Raw genomic sequence first — 15,724 nt, forward strand, 5'->3', positions numbered from 1 at the left:
GTGCATATGCACAGGGGTATTAGCAGCGTATATTCTCCAGCCTGTGGGACAATGCAGCCTCTGCACGAGGTGATTAAAAGGCCTGAGCTATTGAGCTCCTCCAATCAATGCCCTCCTGTGCTTCTGTGCAGAGCCGGAGGACACTTCCTAAACAACAGACCCACACACATGCAAACATACTATCACTTCCACAACCCTTTTTATTTCTCCTCTCCCTCCCCCCAAATCTCAGACCGCCTTTGTTAAGTGTCTGGGCCAAAGGGGACCAAATCCCAATTGCACCACTGTATGGTTTGCCTTGACCACACCACATTGCAAAGGGGCTTGCCATTTTGATCATGTGCAATGGCCAATTAAACAAATCTAATACCGGAGAGAAGATGGGGATGTGGGATAAAAGTATGAGCTTTTCATTTAAATGGATAAGGTTAATGAGTTATTTGTATGGTTGACGTATTCCGATGGTTTAAAAGGTTAGGCGCATCTACACAGTTGCCCTTTGGAGTGATCTCCTCCGTTTCACGCTCCTTCAAGCAGTGGTAATGAGAGGTCACCGTGCACCATGAGGGCCCTGGGAGCAGCCCCGGCCAGACAACCACACAGCCACCGTCATATTACTATTTCCTCCAAAATAAACAGGCCATGAAGAGAGAAACTGGTCATTTCAGACCTTTCTTTATACACCTCCCTCCCTCCCTCTCTCTTTCAATATCCTGACAAGTGGTCTGCTCTCAGCTCGCCATGACCGGAGAACACTCCTCTCTCTTGTTTTTTGGAACATCCACTTTCATATTTTCAATAACTGCAGAATCCTATTTTTGTTTCCTAATGGAGCCTCTCATTTTTTTCTCGTCTTTAAATTCCATTTCAGAGAACTGGCCTGTTTCTTTTACATCCGCTGCCATAATCAGACCTGCTATTTTTTGTCGCCCCATGTCTCATCAACACCTCAGTTAATCCAGTCAAAAATATCACATTTGCTGACATATAATCAGTCATGGAAATAACTCAATCACAGCGCAGCTATTGAATCACATACAGGCGAGCAAATATACATTACGCCGATTTCCACTCCCCCGCTCTTGACGTGAACTTGGACTTGTGTCGGTGAGAATCATGAGAATAGGCCTCGCTTTGCTTAAATCAGAGCCATTGATTTTCTAATTATTTCATAATCCGGTATGTCCAAATACACACAGGCACAGAAAAGCTCATATCACAGGCGACCAGGCAACCTGGGGTGTGTTGCTGTCAGGTTTGCCAGTGTGAGCAGACAGAGGCGGTGGGCTCTGCTTAAGACAGAGTATTGGACAAACACAAACAAACGAGGCAGCGGCCACTGTGACTCAGTGCTCTAATGAACCAGCGTATTGACTTGCTGGCTTTCTCTTTCTCCATGCCTCCATGTCTCTCTCTCTCTCTCTCTCTCTCTCTCTCTCTCTCTCTCTCTCTCTTTCTCTCTCTCTCTCACACACACACACACACACACACACAGCCTCCCTCTCTCTCTCTCTCTCTCTCTCTCTCTCTCTCTCTCTCTCTCTCTCTCTCTCTCTCTCTCTCCCTCTGCTGTGTTTGTATGGATCCCAGCTGCCACTCGGAATACCAATTACTGTAGGCCCAAGAGTGGGGGAAGGAGAGAGGGGGAGAGAGAGAGAGAGAGAGAGAGAGAGAGAGAGAGAGAGAGAGAGCGAGAGAGAGAGAGGTGGGGATAATAGGGAAGGAATGAGGAGGGGGAGAGGGGGAGAGGGGGAGAGAGGGAAAGAAAGGGGAGAACCCCGTGAAGAGGAGGGAAGGAAATGGTCGGGTTGCTGGCAGGAGATCCAGGAGACTTGGTGTCCAGCTCAAAGTGACGGCGAGGAGGAGGGGGAGTGGGGGAGGTGTTTCATCCCTGATGCTAGTGCACCTCACAAGGAGGGAAAATCAAAAAGTGTCTCTGTGTGAGACATGTACATGCCTGATGCTGTGACACGCTTGCACCTGACATACAAGGAGGGGGAATCAAAGGGGACCTTTTTGTGGTCTGCCACAAACAGGTGTACTCCCCTGCACCCCTCCTGCACAGGGAGGAAGAGGAGGGGCCTCAAGTGCTTCACAGGTAAAGGTCACATTTTCCCTGTGAATTCCTGGGACGAAGCTGCAGCACCACGGCTCCCATTACAGGATATATGTATTTGATAAAGGGATTTGGACCGCGGAGAGCTTCTGGTACCATTGACACCCCACTCTCTTTCTCCTCTCCTCTCCAACCACCGCAACAATTCTCATGACAACCATAATGAGCATGCTCACATTCTGCACGATACCACTAATTTGAGAAATTTCCAGCACAAAGACATAATTAGACAAACTAATTAGACGAAGACTTCGCTGCACAGAGATCCTCCGCAGTTCAACTCATCCGCCTACCTGCCGATGACTAAAATAGGAAGCAGCCGTCAAGCCCGTCTATGCTTGTTCCCCTCAGTTAGTGCGGTGAGATGTTTGTGAGATGGCGCACGAGGGAGAATAACATGATCTCTCCCAAGGGCTGCAGCCGCTCCTCAGCAGCAGTACAGCAGGGTCTTTGTTGTGGCTTTAGTGTCACATAGGGCTAACAGGTCTTACCCAACCGCAGATTGTGCTCCTATTTATATCTGAGGCAGCGTCGATGTCTGGATACTGCGAAAAAAGTTGTCTGGGCACAATCTGCGAAAAGCCCACAGCTATACGCCAACCGTGTAAGACACAATAAATCAGAGCGAGGCACTCCAATGTGCTACGAACACTTAAAAACACACAGCGTTCCAGTTGAGGTGTTCATAGTGAGCTATAGGTGAAGTGGTGGGTTTTCTAATGAAGAATATGAGGAGAGTACTTAGTGAGAGTTGGAGAGGCGAGGGAGGCAGGAAGGTAATTGATTTTAAAAGTGATGGGAAAACCCACAGGTCTCAGGAGGGAGCAGCAAACCGTCTCAACGGATACAGAAGCCTCAGCTGCCTCCTGGAATAATGGAATTAATTCTTAGTCTGACTTAAATACATTTTATAATGGGAACTTAAATTAACATTTCCTAAAGCCCCCAGAGATGGAGTCAAAGTGTAAATTGCTACAAATTTTTTTACTCCTCTCTCGACAATGGTGCCTTTGTCCTCTGAATATCTGTTCCTTGTAGGTACTTGGTGTTATCCAAATAACTCTTTATCATTTCTGTACAGTGTAAGATGAGAGAAAAATAATTGTTTTATTATATGAACATGGGGCTGACTCGTGCACACATGCAAAAACAAGCTTTTAATGCCCACAGGGAAGCTCAGGGGGGCCAAATAAGCATGTGCACGTGCGTACATGCACATCCGTATTTCCGAGCGCTTGGCAGACTGTCACTGCATTCACCGTGGAGTCTCAATAGTTGTGAGCGGATTTGTAAGAGCACAAGAGGGAGAGAGACAGACGGGTGTTTGTCATTGCTAATGTTCTGTCAGGTCACTAAGTCCAGGTAGACTCTGTGTACCTCGGGAGTAACAGCCAGCACAGAGGGCTTCTCTATGCACTGGCCGCTCCTAAAACAGATCATTCATATGTACAAGCAAACACACACACCGAGCGCAACACATACTGCACACAGATACCTTACCGCACCTCCAGAGGCCTCATCGCTGTAGCAAAAACACTGCAGCAGCATACATCTTTGATAGTGAGTTTTAAACCTATTAGATCATATGGCTATTAAGTATGCATGCAGGCTGTACACTAGCTCTCCCCTGACAAGGAGTCTCTCTCAATGGAATTTACCTGCATAAATAAACCATAAGCAAATCCCCAAATAGTGAGCACAAAAGGCAGAAAGGCCCACTCATACACATCATACTGTATACACAGCTCAGAGACTGATCTCAAAGGAGCAGGTTATATACAAGCTCATTTGAATATAAAAGGAGAAATACCTGGTGTTGCGATGCTCGCAAAGTATTTAGCCCATATAATGACAGAAATATCGCTGTATCATAAAAGAAATAGAGACGGCAGAGATCACACTGGAAGTAAGATTAGTGGACTATAGATGTGCACAGGGCTGCAAATACACATATCACGCATCCATTATTGTAGGGGAATGTTGCTTTTAATGGTAAATAGGTGCAATTACCTTTCCCTCACAGTGACATGATACTTAATCAAGTCTTTCAAGTCGGTCGCCAGTAGAAGTAAGTGCTTATACACCCATGTGTATTAAATGATCACACGAGAATAGTCTAACTGTTCCCATACGAATCCACATTTAAATTTATACACCTGGATTTTTATTTGGATTTGCATCAAAATACACACGCTCATAAATATCAGCCCCCTACACAAGTCAGAATCTTTACATCAAAAGTTTGCAAAATCTCACAATGTTAAAAGAGAAAAAAATAAAAATCCTGGAACTTCCCCTGATCCAGATCCACACCAAAATTGAGTGGGTTCTTTCCTGACTCATAACACATCCTTCCACCACGTTTTGTCCTGCAAACTAACAAACAAACAAAGGCAGAAGAAAACATCTGCAGCTCCTCTGTAATAATACAGCATGTATATAGCCTCCATAGCATGGCCGTTGTTTGAAGATTTTTATTTCTGAGTTTTGGTACTAAATCCCAACTTTAATTCTATTTTAACAAGGATGCAACAAAGAATAATTTAAATTATCGATTAATTATCTGCTAATTATTTTCTCAACTTTTTAATTAACTGTATTCTGTAAAATGTCTGAACGTGACAATTTCCCACATCCCAAGGTGACATTTTTTCGTCAAAAAACCCTCAACATATTCAGTTTGCTATCAAATAAGACAAAGAAAATAAAAATTTGAACAAAAAAAATAAATAAATAAGACAAAGAAAATGTAAGTAACAAAATATGGAGCCAAGTTTGCATCAAAAATGAATTATCAATTATTATAGTTGTTGAATACTTGTTTTTTCAATCAATGAAATCAATAAACTCGATGAAATCAAGAATAAAATTTGTTAAATCATGATTGTAATCAGGAGCTGCATGATGAAAAAAGAGCAAACAACGCTAAGTCTCTGATCAAGCACCCAGCACCAGTCTTTAATACTCAACAGTATTAAATACTCTGTGGTGAACACATTACTGAGTGCTAGAAAAGGTAAGAGAGGTCAAAAAGCTTCAATAGCTGGAATCCCTATGTTGTTACAGCATTGAGGAACAATAGGGTCCTTTGTCTTTGTGTTTTGGAAAAGCACCAATACTACAAACACAAATTAGAAAATAAATGTGGTACCTCGTTCATAAACAAAGCTCAATACTAACTGACCGACTCATAAAACAGAAAGTCTGGGATGCATTCAGCAGATCAAGATCTCCTGAATTGCAGCAGTTTAATTCAATGATTCAAAGTAATCTTTGAAGATCTCTTGTACCAAATTATCAAAAGAAATATATTTTTTTATTGTGGTAGGTTTGGTAACAGAATTATGTCAAGATGTTGGAAAAGTGTTGTATCACCAGACCTGAAAGACTGGCTGAATGCTATGGTGGAGACCGCATCTTATGAATCTATACTCAACAGATTGAAAGGGAACATGGAGGATGGGCCAACCCCTGGGAGCTCTTTTGGACCTATACGAGGATTGATGAAAACTTGGATCAGAGCACCAGTGACTGAATGCAGTACTCTCCCTCCCTCTGTTATGAACTGAATTTCCCACTTCCCACTCTATATATATATGTCTCGTGACGTCAACGCCAGAACCAGTACCTGTATCAACCCTGCATTAAAGGAAATTACTGTAATCATTGAAAAACCAATAAACATTTAAATGACCAAATATAATCTTTGAGGGTTTGTGTTGTTGAATGTTATCTGCGTAGGCTATGTCTCAGGTGCACATATGACTCCTCCTGGAAAGTGCTTTACTGGCTCAACTGTGATGCATGTGGGCTTCAGTGTCATTGATGATGACTTGGGGAAATGGGTTTGAGAAAAAGATACGCGGAGAGTTGCACAAACGTGCGTCAGAGCTTCGGTATGTCAGGGACGAGCTCAGAATAAAAAAGAAACTGGCTTCCTGGCCCTTCATGTCGCGTTATGCTACAATTAGTGACTTGTTAAATGACAGCAGAGACTGGGTCACTGTCATGGTGTTAAATATATGCATGCGTGTGTGGGATTGCGTGTGTTTGTACGAGGAAAAAAAAACAGGAGTCACAAAACTGAAAGAAACCCAGAGCCAGCAGAAATGATCAGTGTGGCGTGCCGGAGCTAACGCACCCAGGGAAACAAGCAAGTATACACACAGCTGTACATCCTAGAAGTCAGAGAGCGACGGCACACACTCGATACACTCTTCTGCAATGCATCTGAAATAAGAAGTCCTAATTATTATTTCCATTGTGCCCCACTCCTGTGACAAGGACCACTAGCTGTGAATGATTATAATTATTACCCGTAGTAGAATAGCAGTCATGCTGTTGTATCATCAGCATCATCCAACAGATCAGGGTCAAAACCAACTTGAAATTCATGTATGCAATTCAATTCACATTCTCTGTGTTAAGATATTCAAAAACATTTTTCATTTGACTTCTGCTTAGATGTGTCATGCATGGATTATGTTTTGCCTCTGGCGTGCGACAGTAAATAGAAAGTAAAGTGCTATTCGTCAGCTCACTGTATCTGACAGGAAAACTATTGCAACTGCTCAACAGGCTTTTGTCATGTGGCTCCCTACATCAGCACACGACGAAATATCTATTCCACTGAATAAATGTTACAAACAGCAGCACAACCAAAGATAAAATACGTAGCACTCCGTCATTAAAATGTCTTAAAATCGACAACACCTTTTTTATATATTCCGTTGACTTGTGTACTGACATTATCCAAAATGTTTACAACAAAGAAAGAAAACCCCGGTTCAATTCGAGGTAACAGGATGTTTCCTTTTGTTCACCTTTTAATTGGGTCATATTTGCTTTACCCGTAGCTTTTGCCCATCTCTGCTATACCGTCAAATGACATATGACGAAGGGAAAACACACTGTTAGCCAGTTAGCCAGTTAGCTAGTCAGTTTTTTCCCTCCACTGTTTGGATTGGTCCCTCGTAACATTTCACGATTATTCATCGCCGTATGATCCCGTCACCGCGTCATCAAACTAGGTGTTTTGTTATTGTTTCGGTTGAAAGGCCCCATAGCGGCCGAAGTAACACTAACATTTTTTGCGTAAACTGACCTCGATAACGAATCTCAGACCAAAGCGTTTGCAATGCATTTTGAACACTCGACTTGTTGTGCCCTCGTGCGAAGACTTGCAGCAAAATATAGCCTGTCTCTTATTTGTACATAAATTCACAACATTGTTTAGAGTAGCAAACAAGCCTGTCGTGAATGGCTGGTAATTATGTACAGCAGCAAATAAAGCTCGGCTCCTTTCTGAGGCACTGGTGGCTTGTTAAGTGGTGAACAGACAAAACAGCATTTAGAAAATGAAAGGTGCAGGGAAACATCCAGGGCACAGCCAGCTTCTCTCCTATTAGACAACACTGTCTGTCTCATGGCCGTTTGTTTGTTCCAGCTGGCTGCTGGGAGGACGCACCCTGAACCCCCACCACCACTCATAACTATGTCTCTCCCTTTTTTCTGTCCCCTCTCTCTCTCCGTCCCTCCAAGCCTTCCTCTAATCTTCCCACCATGTTCAACCCCCCTCTCCTCTGCAGCGTCTCTCCGTTTTTTCCTTTCTCGCAGTACAACCTACCCTATGTTTTTCTTCCTTTCTAATCATCAACCCCCTTTTTTTTTCATCCCTCCCCCCCTTTTCGCATCCACAAAATCAAAGATAGGGCTAATGAAGGTGGCTTATTATTCCAGCATTCAGGACCCTGCCGGTAGTCACGTCCAGCGTAACACGGATATGCGGCTACTCCAGCTCCAACAGGAGGAATTGGGAAAAGAAACATGTTCAAATTAGACAAGGGGCAATGAATCTATTAGTGCTATTATATAACCAAAATCAGAGCAGTTATTGCCACTGTGTGTGGCAAAAGTAACAATACATGGGAGCACACTGTGTGAAACCAATTAAAATCCAGCCCCGTCATATAGCTTCCTCCCTCCCGAGTCATGTTGTGAATATTCCGCTTTCACACCGTTCGCGTCAGCGCACCTGTGTCCACCGCATTAAATCCCCACCTCTTTCGGCTCCTTCTCGAATTTCCCAGCATCACATCTCACTATCCGTTTCAGGAGTCCCGCGAGCTAAAATAAAAGGGGGCCCGGGGGAGTGTGATCAGAACAGGGGAAATTTCACATAATCTATCCATCTGCAATATAAGGGTCTGAAGGGGTAGCAGGAAATGAGCTATGAACGTCAGGCCCGCGTGCTCCCGGTCCCAGTGGCCACCAGCCTACATATTGAGATCAAGTAGGCAACGTGGAAAGTGGTTTAATGGACCCCCAGTTTAATTGGACTTTTATTTGTTAATGGCAGAAATCCTGATGCATTACTTTAATCATCCTGGCAGAACTAATTCATGAACACGCTGCAAAATATAACAACAACAAAAACGAGGCTGGACTTGGCATTCAAATGGAATCCAACTGCTTCTCTCTCTCTCTTTCTCTCTCTCTCTCTTTATTTAAACCTGCTATCCTCAAAGTGCTGTTGCTTCTACCTTCCACGGGATTCTCTCTGATAGGACTTGTAAGGGCGTGTGATGGTTTAAACCCTCGATGTACTTTAACCAGTCAGCTGAATCCACAGAAAGAAGAGACACACACACACAAAAACAAAAAAAACACTCGGGCCCACCCAGATCCTATATGTGAGCATGTCCATGTTTGCCAGGCCCTCAGAGTGCAGAGCAGCCCTCAACCCTTTGGCTGCTGCTGGGGGTGGGAGGGAGAGAGGGGGACGGCACAGCTCCCCCTGCAGAGCGCTGGTCCAAGACAACCACAGGCAGCCTCAGCTCACATCCATACCCAGCCCAATCACACATCCACTGCTCCGTCAATGCCGACCAGCAGCCAATCCAGGCAGAGGCCCTTAATGTCTTCCTGATTGCGCTGTTTTTTAATTCATTACATGACTGCGCTGTGACAGTTTTGCCTCACGCCTCGTACTGACACATATTTTCTAAAACGGGGCATTCTTGAAAGTAGATTAGCACAGTTTGCCTGTTAGCTACCGATGTGATTTTTTTTTTGTTGCCTCTCTCAGCCAATGTGTGTGTGTCTGTGTGTGTGAGTTTGTGTGTGTGTGTGTGTGCGTGTGTGTGTGCAGCAGGATGTGTCTGAGTAGGTTTACGTGTGTGCGCATGAGTATGCCAGTGGCGTATGAGTACAAATGTGTGTGTCTTCCTGGAACAGCTCCCGTCTGGGGGGCAGCACAGACAGCAAAGAGCTCAGCAGCGCCTCGGTCCCTCAGGACACGCTGCAGCTCTCTCCTCGCGGCCATGAAAAGCAATCAGAGCCCAGCCTTCTCCCCTGGTCTTACCTCTGCCTTTAATTACAGACCTCAGCAGCAGCAGTGCCACAGCAAAGGACTGCCTCCGCTGGGCCACATCCGGCATGTCACAGCCCAGACGCAGGGCCGGGGTCGACGCAGCGGGCCCCTGCTGTACAGTGGCCTGACATAAACACAGTGCTTAAACATATACTCGGCCCTGATGGGCTCAGCATGTTTCTACATAGACTGCGACGGAGCCAAGGTGCTCCCATACTGTAGCGATGCAATGTGCAGGGGAAACTGCAGCGCTCCAGACATAAAACACAGCAGGGCTCCATGTAGGCAAGAAAAGCCCTATTCTGTATGCCTAACAAGATGCTTTGCCTGTATTCTGCCGTTTCTGAGTCAAAAGACGGAGTGAAAGCGGCGCGGGAACACCACATTACTGAGAAATAATCAGCCACACACAATAAATGGTTGCGATCAAGCGGTTTTGTAAGCAGATAGTTGTTTCTCCTCTTTATTCTGCTTTGTGTAAAACATTGATCACTCACACAAGAATAACATGTCCACTGGTACGAAAAGGGAGGATTGATCAGTTCATTGTGTATAATTGAGACTCTCTCCCATTCGGCAGACGTGGAAGTTGAGGCCCAACACATGTGCCTAAGGCTGAAGCAGAGGAGAAGCCACAGTGTACACATGGGCAGGGGTAGATAAGAGACTAGGTACACAAGCTGCTGGTTTTATTGCTGCAACATAACGCTCAGATAGCATTTTAAACACATTTTCAGAAAATCTGCCAGCACTGTCCTTGCTCCTGTGGAACAGAGCCACAATGTTGAAGTGTATCATTGGGCTCAATTTCTCACCCAATTTAAACTAAATGTAGAACGACACTTCAGCGAGGGCACTGAGGCTGATCAGGAGGGGACGTGAATGGCAAGCGCCGCAGAGACAATCCTCCGTGGCCGGCTTGGTGGCACATCACCGAATGAAGACACAGTTTGATATGATAGCTCCTGTTAGCTTCCGCATCTGTGATCTCCAAACAAGACCGGGCGGCCAGGGCAAGGAGGCCATCGCCCCGTCCACACGTCATGTAGCCTGGGGCCTAATGGTGCACTGTGCCGTCACACATGATAATGACACCCACATCAACGTGTCAACTCAATTTGGCCGTCTTATAGGCTCTCTTTGACTCAATCAATGCATGGCCTTCCATCTGGTTTCCACTGCTGTCTTCACATGAGACAGAGAGAGGGCAGCAACAGGCATTAAAGCAGCTCTATAACCGGCCCCTGAATGGGTCGGTTCAACAAAACATCTTATCTTCATAACAAGTAGTGCACGCTGGATAGTCCAAAACAACCTGTCAAATAGGCTAAAGCGCTTGAAAGCATAAATCAAACCAAGTCGTGTCAGGTCAATGACTGTGAGCGTTGCAGATCATTAATTGTGGCAATAAATTCACCAAGATCGTATTTGAAAATCCCAACCTGAAAGCGATTCCAGTAAACATCAGCCTGGCACATTTCTCACTTGTTAAAAAATGGAATCCAATTAAAGTCGTATTAAAAAACAAAGTTAAGAACTTATTCTAACACCTCCAATAAATCACCGGTGCAGAGGGGCTGTTATTATGGGCTGCAGCTCATTATTTCCTACATGGCTTGTCTGGCTGGCAGTGTGGCTGCCCGGGACATCCAGTAAACATCTGTCATGAGGCGTCCTCACAGACACAGTAAGCCACTGATCCACTGACCCCACAGTGCCGGCATTCACACACGCCCCGGTGCACCTGTGCGTCGTGATGTTTAGGCCAATTTTAGGAATTTGTGCCCCTAAATCGTCTATGAATGATTTATTCTCCATATCACAGCGGAGGGGCCTAGCTGTAAGATGATGTGTTATCCCATTGGGTTTCAAGAGCCCATTCATGAATCATTCATCGGTGTGGACTATAGATTACCCCCCCCCCCCTTTATTCATTTCTTATTCATTTCGGGGGGCAGCACTGCTCGGGATGCATAACGTAGATTCAAAATGACGTCCGCAGGCCATCACTGTTTGTCTCCAAAACACACACACACACACACACACACACACATATACACACACACACACACACATATACACACACACACATACACACACACACACACACACACACAGCGCGAGGGAGCTGGCTCCAATGCGAACGACCGCACGTGGCATGTGTATGTTGTGTGTTGCGTTTGTGAGCCTAAAGCGAATAAGGTCACCGCTTTAAACGAGTGGGGGTATTTTTCGCAGGGAGTGGGTAATCGATGGAGCAGAGGCGGGTGAATGTGGGCTACGACAGCTGTCCCAAGGAGGCAGAGCTGCCACTACAGCACCGCATGCTTGGTGCGCTCGTCCCTTAGAATAAAAATGTCCGATCACATCAAAATAGGGGTTTGCAGACAAATAAATACGCGTGCGTGTGTGTGTGCGTATAAATGTATAAACCAGGCTGTCATGTGCATAGCCTGCCTAATGTCTAATAGCAGCATAATAACGTTTCCACTGCCTACCTCCAGAGCGTATGCGCCCGAGCTGCGTTTTTTTTTTTTCCCCCCGCGTCGCAATGGGATCCTTCTCCGCTGCTTTTTGGACCGGCTCAGAGATGCGTCTTTCCCCCGAAATGCGAGTAGTTCCCCTGCATGGTCCCCCCACCCGCCCTCCCCAGCAGCAGCAGGAGCAGCAGGAGCAGCAGCAGCAGCAGCGGCGGCGGCAGCCCGGGCCTCCTCCTCCGGTAATAGCAGGTGGACGCGCCTCTCAATGATGGAGACAGCGCGACTCTCCTCTCCCTCGCCGCTCCATTTACAATGACGGTAGAATCGGTATTCCAGGAAACGTGCTACAGGGCAGCGGCGGCGGCGGCGGCGGGAGCGGCAGCCAGCAGCATGTCCTAACGTCGCCGCTTCTCTGTGGACAAACAGGGGCCGTCGCCTCTCCTCCAACACTCCCGACGCGCGGCGCCCCTTCCCCTGGTTGCTGCCTTCTTTACGAGCGGCTTGATGTTGCCATTGTCACGGCAGTATTTTCTTTTTTCTTTTTTCTTTTTTTTTTTTTTTTTTTGCAGCTGGACCTCTCCCCCTCCTTTGCAGCGCGCAGTCTCGTAGGCGCGTACTTCTCCGCCTGCTCCCCCTCCGATTCTTCTCGGTCCGACCTATGAGCGCGCACAGCCAGCCCGACGCAGGGCCACGCACTGCTTTGACGGACGCGCTGAGCAAATCAGGTGGTGCTCTCCAAATAGGACTGTATCATAACAGGGCAACTGCAATGACATGAATAATGAATAGGCTACTCGTGTAAGCCTATGCTGGATGATAGGCCCACTCATAACACTTACCGGACTGGAAGCGATATTTGGATGGACCCGAGTCTCTCTCTCTCTCTCTCTCTCTCTCTCTCTCTCTCTCTCTCTCTCTCTCTCTCTCTCTCTCTCTCTCTCTCTCTCTCTCAACATGACTTATAAACCGTACAGGTCTGGATCAAATGGGCAAAAATTACATCAAGCAGGATTTTTCTAACTCGGGGGGGGGGGGGGGGCACGATTTACACAGAGGGGCAAATTGTGCCCAACATCAGTGCACAATTCCCCATTCAGTAAGGTGCACATTGAAGTCATTCATTGTTTGCGTTAGCTCCAAAGCTCAGATTCAAAGCCCACACAGCGATGAATGAATTTGGTAACAAAAAAGCTTAAAACATTAAAATTGTTCATGTTTATTGTTAGTGATTTTAGAAGGTGACTAGTTTGTTGTTGTTGTTGTTGTTGTTGTTGTTGTTGTTGTTGTTGTTGTTTCAAAGACTTCAGACAGGACCCTCAGGGGCCAATCAGATTTCAGCTAGGGCCAGTGACTCCTGGCTCCGCTCCTGAATCTGCCCCTGATATCAATACAAAATATTAATATCAGTCAATATCAATAATTATTGTAATAAACTTCCCATTAGTATTTATTTTAAACTTTAAGACTGTTCACTCCTGAGTAATGATTGTAGTGAACAACACATGAGCAATATATAATATCGATATATATTGAACTTTTGTTATAAATGATATTATATGAAATAAATCGTTTTTTGACTTCAGGGTCAATTGTTATGTCCTGTGAAACTACTTATTGATAAACCTCAGGCTGAAGAGATGCAGATAGTCAGCAGAAGTCCACAGAACACCGGGCTGCTCACAAACAAGATAAACATGGAGCTTCAATTTCTGAGATGTACAGTCAATGGGATTTTTCATTATTGATTAAACTGCTGCTTATTCTCTTGATTAATCCAAATGCCATGAAATATTGGCAAAAAATGTGATTTCCCGGAGCTCACAATGACAAATGAAAATGCTTCTTTGATCAGATCAACAGCTGAGACACTGTATAGATAAACAGTATCATATATGACAAAGAAAAGCATCAAAGCCTCACATATAGAAGAAGCTGCAACCAGCAAATGTTGTTCATGTTTGCTTCATAGAAATAACTGAAATGATTAATTGGTTAACGAAACAAATTCATTTCCTGTCATTTGTTAAATTGTTTCAACTGTAGACATTGACCATAGAGTCTAAAATCAATTATTGAATTGATTAGTTGACAGTCCGTTAATAACAAACAACTTAGATTATAAATGAATGGGTTATTGATTAAACATTTCTTATTTTATAATATATTATATCAATATTTGCTGATTTCCTCTGAGTTTTTCCGTCATTGTCCATGAATATCTTTGTTTTTCACTTTTACAAAACAACACATTTGGAGACGTCACATGTGGTTTTAAGAACATTATCTTACAAAATGATTCATCTAAATGTTGCAGGTCAATTCTTAGTCTATTGACTCATCAATAAACCAACCTATATTCTTTCTTATTTTTTTCATATCACTGCAGGTTCATAACAAAACTCAGAGCAGACAGTACAATCCCTGAGTTTCTTCACATCTCTCCTGTAAACAGAGGTAATTATTTCTGTAGTTCAAATATACTGAAGATTAAATGTTGCATACATAAAGGCTTTAATAACACTATGATACATGTGAGTCGATAAGTTTGAATTAAGAGGCTTAAAGGTTTGCTTCTCTCTGAAGATTGCAGCTGTTCATGATTTATATGATATTAAGTATTGATCCATAAACACAGTTTAATAAGACATCATAATATTTCCTCTATGCATAGGGGTCTATACCAAGTTTCATGTGTGTCTACAGTAAGTTAACATACCAACTTCAAACCACTGGGAAAATAACCTCTGTATGTCATATATATGCAAATATCCCCTTAAAATGTAAATCAATCAAAAATATTTGAATACATATATATATGTAAAGATATATATAGAGAGTCATACCTTATATACATTTTGTATACATCTATAGATATATATATATATATGGCTATATCTGGATATATAAATATTAACACAATATATAGGCTAATATTTGATTTAAAAAATCATATTACAGAGTACATTTGAAAGGTATATTACTAAAAGTATACATTTTAGGATATGCACTGATCAACAGATGATTTATTGATTACAAATCTGTATTTCAGAGAAACTGCATTTCCAAAAATTATCTTAATGAAACACCGAAACATCTGTCCACAGCTGTTACAGCTGGAAGAGTTACTGGGTGAAAATCTTTTTATGCAGATGTTGAGTGAATTTGATTGTCTGTGTGTGATGTCTTTCCTGGTGGGCAGGATCCGGTTTGTTCTTCTAAATGTTTCTTTGCAAAACAAAAACTTACATCACATCGCTGACAAAGCGAATAATATATTGCGTATACATATTAATATATTGCATATATTAATTTTGTTTAAGCCTTCCCTGATAGTCCTGTCCCAATAACCAAGGTTTAAAACAAGACCATCATTGCAGATAACTGGGTCAGTGCATTGACAAAACACTGGACTTGGCGTCAAAGTTTCAGTTTTTGTATCGATAGAAATTCAGCATGGTAGTGAAAATGTTGAGTTAAGGTCGAGGATATGCTCTGTAAAGTATCATAAGCCAGTATGGGATGGCAGGAATATAAACTGACTGACAGATGGTAAAAAAAAAAAAAGAGGATATTTTGATCAAATTTATTTTTCAGGCTGAAAAGTTACTGAAAAAAAAAAATTTAAAAATTTAAAAATCCACAGGAGGTGACTCTGGCATTCAGCCCCATGTAAAATTAAAGGCAGTAAAGGTCGAGACCAGAATGTAAATCTTGAAATTTCCTGCTTTGATGCACACCAGGTCTGGCAGTCAGTGT

General features: G+C 43.7%; 1 protein-coding gene across 2 annotated transcripts in view; it reads right to left on the reverse strand.

The window, feature by feature from the left end:
• nexmifb (neurite extension and migration factor b) overlaps positions 1 to 12,856 on the reverse strand; it is a 54,491-nt gene extending 41,635 nt beyond the window's left edge. For both annotated transcript variants that reach the window (XR_004615200.1, XM_034598240.1), the window contains exon 1: positions 11,987 to 12,856. The gene's annotated coding sequence lies outside the window, so the exon portion shown is untranslated. The remainder of the gene's footprint in view (positions 1 to 11,986) is intronic.
• Positions 12,857 to 15,724: the final 2,868 nt, after the last annotated feature.

The sequence above is a fragment of the Hippoglossus hippoglossus genome, chromosome 10 (assembly GCF_009819705.1).
Source record: "Hippoglossus hippoglossus isolate fHipHip1 chromosome 10, fHipHip1.pri, whole genome shotgun sequence".
Taxonomy (NCBI): Eukaryota; Metazoa; Chordata; class Actinopteri; order Pleuronectiformes; family Pleuronectidae; genus Hippoglossus; species Hippoglossus hippoglossus.